The sequence below is a fragment of the Sapajus apella genome, unplaced genomic scaffold (genome assembly GCF_009761245.1).
Source record: "Sapajus apella isolate SASKATOON/1434 unplaced genomic scaffold, GSC_monkey_1.0 scaffold78, whole genome shotgun sequence".
Classification (NCBI taxonomy): Eukaryota; Metazoa; Chordata; class Mammalia; order Primates; family Cebidae; genus Sapajus; species Sapajus apella.
The window spans coordinates 5,105,774-5,112,757 of record NW_022437018.1 but is presented as its reverse complement, the minus strand read 5'-3'; the positions used below and the strand labels follow the sequence as shown (position 1 = coordinate 5,112,757).

The 6,984-nt window shown below is 39.0% G+C and overlaps 1 pseudogene; it reads right to left on the bottom strand.

The window, feature by feature from the left end:
• Window positions 1-773: 773 nt before the first annotated feature.
• On the bottom strand, window positions 774-891 carry LOC116533052 (annotated as a pseudogene).
• Between the last annotated feature and the right edge of the window lie 6,093 nt (window positions 892-6,984).

The following is a 6,984-nucleotide window of genomic DNA, read 5'->3' as shown; positions in this document are numbered from 1 at the left end:
TGGTGAAACCCCGTCTCTACTAAAAATACAAAAAATTAGCTGGGCATGGTGGCGCCGTGCCTGTAATCCCAGCTACTCAGGAGGCTGAGGCAGGAGAATTGCCTGAACCCAGGAGGCGGAGGTTGCGGTGAGCCGAGATCGCGCCATTGCACTCCAGCCTGGGTAACATGAGTGAAGCTCCGTCTCAAAAAAAAAAAACAAAAAAAAAAAAAAAGATTGATGGTGCTTTTCTGACTCTGCACCAAGAACCGCCGCTCCAAGGCAGCGGCAAAACCACCTCACCGGCTTCAAGAGTCACGCTGGCGACACGTGGGGCTCCTCTGCTGGGAATCTCCTGGTGGGTGAGCAACAAAAATTGATCTGAAAGTGTGGTGTCCTCTCGTTCTCTGCTCTTTCAATGGGAGCTACAATCCCGAGCTGCTAGTGATCAGCCATCTTGGATCTCTCTCCGAAACTTGCCTCTTATTACAAAAATTAATCTTCTTTTCTGCTACTGATTTGGTTTGCTTTCTTTGTCATATATTTAATTTTTACATGTTTTAGACTATTTTATTCTACTGGTCTTTCGATTCTTGCCACCGAAACCATAATATTTAATAATTGTAGTTAATAATATTTAGTGCAATACTTTCCATAACTTATCCTTCATTGTTTATTTTTCCAGACATATTCTATTATTTGCTGTCAGATAAAAAATATTCTGTTGATATTTCATTGCTTTTACATAGTATTTTTTTCTTTTTTCTTTTTTTTTTAATTTTTAAATCTTAAAATGCCTACAGCATCTGGTATTCCCAGGCGGTCTCCCACCCAAGTACTAACCAGGCCCAAGGCTGCTTAGCTTCCGAGATCAGATGAAATCGGCGTGTTCAGGGTGGTATGGCCGTAGACTTCTTTTTTCTTTTTTAAGTTGTCCACAGTCTATAATAGATAGCAATTATTTATGAATGGAAAACTCCATAACATTTAATTTTCTTGTCTAGCTATATGCCACATTTATTCATTTATTGAAATTTTGCTGCATTAACCACCTTCAACAAAGTAGTTTTCTTCATATTGCACACAGAAAGTTGTATTAACATATTTTTGGGCAATTAGCAAGGCACAGTGGCTCATGCCTGTAATTCCAGCAACTCGGGAGGCTGAGATCACTTGAGCCCTGTAGTTTGAGGCTAAAGTGAGCTATAATTGTACCACTGCACTCCAGGCTGGGTGACAGAACAAGACTCCATTTGTTAAAAAAAAAATTTTAGGTAATTAATTAACTATTTGGGAAAATAGGAATCAGACCTTTATATCACACACTCCAAATAAATTTCAGATGAGTTAAATAGCTATGTATAGAAAAAGAAATGATAAAAATTACTCAAAAATTTAAGTAAATATTTATCAGAGCTTAAAATAGGCAAGGATTTCCTAAACCTGTAAGTAGTGTAAAAAAATGCAAAGGAAGCATCTATAACTTTGATTGCATGAAACTTTTGAATAGAATAAAAAAGTTGATGGCAAAATCCTGGGAAAAAATATTGATATATATATAAAGAACAAATGATAGACTGGGTGCCATGGCTCATGCACCCAATCCTCTCTTCCTAGGTGAGACGATTGCTTGAGCACAGGGGTTTGTTACCAGCCTGGATAACATGACAAAATCTCGTCTGTACAAAAAATAGACTGAAAAAAAAAAGTAGCCAGGTGTGGTGGCATGTGCCTATAGTCCCAGCTACTTGGGAGGCTGAGGTAGGAGGGTCACTTGAGCCTGGGAGGTTGAGGCTACAGTGAACCATGATCATGTCACTGTACTCCAGCCTGGGCAGCAGAGCGAGAGCCTGTCTCAAAAAAAAAAAAGATAAATGTCCTTTGGTAGATTATATCATTGTTCCTAACTCCTTACATTCTCACTGCAAGAAAATTACAAATTGCCTAGTTTATCATGTGACTTGGCAAAGCCTCCAAGTAAAATATGTGGAATAAACATATAGGCTCTTTTGATGTTATTATTGGCCTCAGGACTTGCTTTAGCCAATGGAAATTTCGCAGATATGATAAAAACAGAGGCATTACATATGCTTGCATGGTTTGCTTTGGTCTCTTATGCTTCTGCCATCTGTCTTGGGATGAGCATGTCCTGAGAAGACACTGGTCCCAGACTGAGAGATGTGGAGCAGGCCTGTCTCCGTGTAAGCTTGAAGCAGAGGTCCCCTGCCATTCTGCAGGTCTACAAAGAAGAAATGACACTTGTAAGCCACTAGCATTTCTTCAGTTGCTTGGAAAATTGTGATGGAAATACAGTCACAGATAAAGGACTTTCACAATTAATCAAGGAAGTGCTGAAAACTTCAATTGCAAGTAAGCAAAAACAAACAAACAAACAAAACTCCAAAAAGCAAGACTAGCCTGATATCCATCTCCATCTTTTTCCCTCTCAGTCAAAGGCACAAAATGTAAAATGCCAACAAACACTCAGAACAGTGTTCAATCTAATTATCAAACACATTCAGATTCAAATACCACTGACATATTTCTGAACTTCTCAACTTACTGCAATGGTAGTTTCAACTAGAATATTGCAACTAAAGTTGAAACTACCATTTTCAAAAAATAAAAGAAAGAAACTATTATTTTCTCCCCTTTTTTTTTCTTTTCTTTTCTTTTTTTTTTTTTTTTTTTTTGGGACGGAGTTTCGCCCTTGTTACCCAGGCTGGAGTGCAATGGCGCGATCTCGGCTCACCGCAACCTCCGCCTCCTGGGTTCAGGCAATTCTCCTGCCTCAGCCTCCTGAGTAGCTGGGATTACAGGCACGCGCCACCATGCCCAGCTAATTTTTTGCATTTTTAGTAGAGACGGGGTTTCACCGTGCTGACCAGGATGGTCTCGATCTCTTGACCTCGTGATCCACCCGCCTCGGCCTCCCACAGTGCTGGGATTACAGGCTTGAGCCACCGTGCCCGGCCTTTTTTTTTTCAATAACTGATGAACTGGTCTCTCCTAATCTACTCTGATTGTTCACTAATTCATATCTGCTCTTTTTTTTTTTTTCTAGACAGAGCTTTGCCCTTGTTGCCCAGGCTGGAGTGCAATGGCATGATCCTGGCTCACTGCAACCTCTGCCTCCTGGGTTCAGGCGATTCTCCTGCCTCAGCCTCCCAAGTAGCTGGGATTGCAGGCACCCATCACCATGCCAGACTAATTTTTTGTATTTTTTGTAGAGACGGGGTTTCACCGTGTTGGCCACGCTGGTCTCGAACTCCTGATCTCAGGTGATCCATCTTGGCCTCCCAAAGTGCCCAGCCTCATTCTCCATATTACAGCTAAGAAGGCATGTTTCAAAATTCAGATCCAGGCCGGGTGCGGTGGCTCACGCCTGTAATCCCAGCACTTTGGGAGGCCGAGGCGGGTGGATCACGAGGTGAAGAGATCGAGACCATCCTGGTCAAAATGGTGAAACCCCGTCTCTACTAAAAATACAAAAAATCAGCTGGGCATGGTGGCGCATGCCTGTAATCCCAGTTACTCAGGAGGCTGAGGCAGGAGAATTGCCTGAACACGGGACGCGGAGGTTGCGGTGAGCCGAGATCGCGCCATTGCACTCCAGCCTGGGTAACAAGAGTGAAACTCCGTCTCAAAAAAACAAAACAAAACAAAACAAAACAAAACAAAATTCAGATCCAATCACGTCACCTCTATTCAAAACTCCCTAGCTGTCTCTTGACCATTATCTTAAACCACTCTCATAATAGTCTACTCATTTATTTCAGTGCATTGATCTCAGTTTGTAATATTTTAGTTTGTATGATTTGTTCAATATCTACTACTGATACCAAATCACACACACCAAGAGATCAGAGATTAGGTCTGTTTTTGCTTGCCGTTGTATTCCTAGACACTTGATAAATATTTGTCTAATCATTTAATGAACATTATTATTTTGTAATTAATTGGGATGATGAAACAAAGTTAACACTCAGTGTTGGCAAAACTACAATAAAAGAGGCAGTCTCAGAAAATGCTGCTAGCATTTTAAATTAATGTTATCCTTCTGCAGGAAATTTTCATAACTTACCAGATTTATAGTTTTCATGTCCTTCAACTCAGTCATTTAACTTTTAAGAATTTAACCTGCTATAATAATTAAGGAGGCACTCCACAATTATGGAAAATGAAACAGTATATATTATAGGAAAAATTAGAAGATACCCAATGTTTATTAAATTGTTAGATTATGATATGACCAAATGATAGGAGATTATGTAGCCAAGGAAAACTGCTCATGATACTGTTTAGTGAAAGAAAAAGGAAAATGCAAAATAAAATATTTAAAATTACTTGTACTATGTAAAACCAAATCAAATAAATATACATTCATATAAAAACTTGAAAAAAATCTAAATTTGAGTAAGACTAAATTTAAGAACAAATTAAAAAAAGTATTTATAATTTTTATCATGTTTTCTTTAATAGAAGCATATGGTTTTATAATTATGAAAAATAATCTGAATAAAACTGATAAAATACTAGTTTGTGCATTTTGTGCATTTTAACCTACTGTTTTTGGTATGTTTACTGTACTATCAGACTATAGTTTCAGTATAATTTTGAGTATTTTACTTGAATGTGCTTATTACATATTTATCTCACCTCTAGACATCTTTATTAGCTATTTGATTAATTAATGCCATTTTCATTTTTTTTTTTTTTTTTTTGAGACAAGTCTTGCTCTGTCATCCAGGCTGGAGTGCAGTGGCTTGTTCTTGGCTCACTGCAACCTCTGCCTCCCAGGCTCAAGCGATTCTCCTGCCTCAGCCTCCCAAGTAGCTGGGACTACAGGCATGCACTACCACGCCTGGCTAATTTTTGTATTTTTAGTAGAGACAGGGTTTCACCATATTGGCCAGGCTGGTCTCAAACTCCTGACCTTGATCCACCTGCCTCTGCTTCCCAAAGTGCTGGGATTACAGGCATGAGCCACCATGCCCAACCGTCGTTTTCATTTTTTTACTTGTTGATTTTCTAAACATGTAGTCTGCAAAACTATAGTTAGGGAGTGGGCTAAACTGCTGTAAGAAAGAGACCCCAAAACGTAATCCAGAGTTGAGTGGTCCAGAAAGTTGGGTGGCTCTGGTTTACTAGAAAGTCAAGGACTCAATTCCTTCCATCTAGTTCTATTTTCTGCGGTTGTCTTTATCTGATCAATTCTGGACCACTAGCTTATCACATTCCAGTCTATAGGAAAATGGAAAGAACAGAAGCAGAAGACCATTTCCTTTAAAATAAATGACATCGAGGTTGCAAAAATCACTTCAGCTCATCTTCCATTGTTTACAACTTAGTCAGAGGGTCATGCCTAGCTTTAAAGGAGTCTGGATAATATAGTCTCTAACTGGGCACCATACGGTTAACGAACATACTGTTTGTTACTCTACAGGGAAAAATAAATTTGGGAGGACAACTAGAAGTCTACACCTTGGGTCAAATCACATGACGCATAGTGCTAGATTTTTCTTTAGAATGGCTGTAAAACTTTACGCCTTCTCTAGCATTTTATCTTGGTGGCTACTGCACCATCATTTCCAGCGCTGAGTATTATAATTTACAATTTCCCCATTTATAGATCAAAATGGTAATTTTTGTTTTAATTTGCATGAAGTTGAACTTTTTTCTTTTTTCTCATTTGTATCTCTTTTTCTGTTTGGTTACCCATTGTGATGTTAAAAAAACACACATCCACAAATTCCTTGATACTCTTTCTTTACAAGATAGAGCTTAATTTTTCTCCTCTTGAGTACAGATTGGAATTAGCGGCTTGCTTCTAAGGAGCAGAATGTAGTGGAAGCGATGGTGTGTGATTTAAAGACTAGGTTATAAAAGGCATTTGTGGGTTTCCTTTTTGTGCTCTTTCTCGGTTTACTTTCCTTGGGGGAAGCTAGCTGCCATGTCATGAGTTCTCTCAAATGGTCCTGCATGGAACTCTACAGGATGAGGAAGTGAGACCTCCTGCCAATAGCCTTGTGAAACAGATGCTACTTGGTCATATTATATTAACCTTTCTACATATTGCTGCATAAATTCAACTGGTTAATAGTTTATTTGGAATTTGCCTTGATTTTCATAATTAGGCTGATCTGCAATTTTTTTCTTTCTTACAAAGCCCTTGTCAAGTTTTAGTATCCAGATTACTCTTTTTTTTAACAAAAGAAGTTGAAGGATATCTCTCTTTCTCTATTATTTAGAAAATTTTATGTAAGATTGGCCTTTTTTTTTTTTTAAGTAGTTGGCAATATTAGCTGATAAATTCATCTAGGCCTGAGGATTCCCTATGAGGAGATTTTTTTATTTCTTTTTATTATGTATTTATTTATTTATATTTTATTTTATTTTTTTTTAGAGACGGAGTTTCACCATGTTGGCCAGGATGGTCTCCATCTCCTGACCTTGTGATCCGCCCTCCTTGGCCTCCCAAAGTGCTGGGATTACAGGCATGAGCCACCGCTCCCAGCCTTATGAGAAGATTTTTTTTTTTTTTTTTTTTGAGTCGGAGTTTCGCTCTTGTTACCCAGGTTGGAGTGCAATGGCGCGATCTCGGCTCACCGCAACCTCCGCCTCCTGGGTTCAGGCAATTCTCCTGCCTCAGCCTCCTGAGTCGCTGGGATTACAGGCACGCGCCACCATGCCCAGCTAATTTTTTGTATTTTTAGTAGAGACGGGGTTTCACCATTTTGACCAGGATGGTCTCGATCTCTTGACCTCATGATCCACCCGCCTCCGCCTCCCAAAGTGCTGGGATTACAGGCGTGAGCCACCGCGCCCGGCCCGGGAAGATTTTTAATGATAGATTCAATTTCTTAATTGTTATAGAACTATTCACATTTGTATTTCTCACATAACTTGTGGAAAGTTTAATCCTCTAGAGATTTGTTCATTTCATTTTTAAATTTTCCAATTGTATCAGAAGAAAGTTAATTTTTTTTTTTTTTTTTTTTTTTT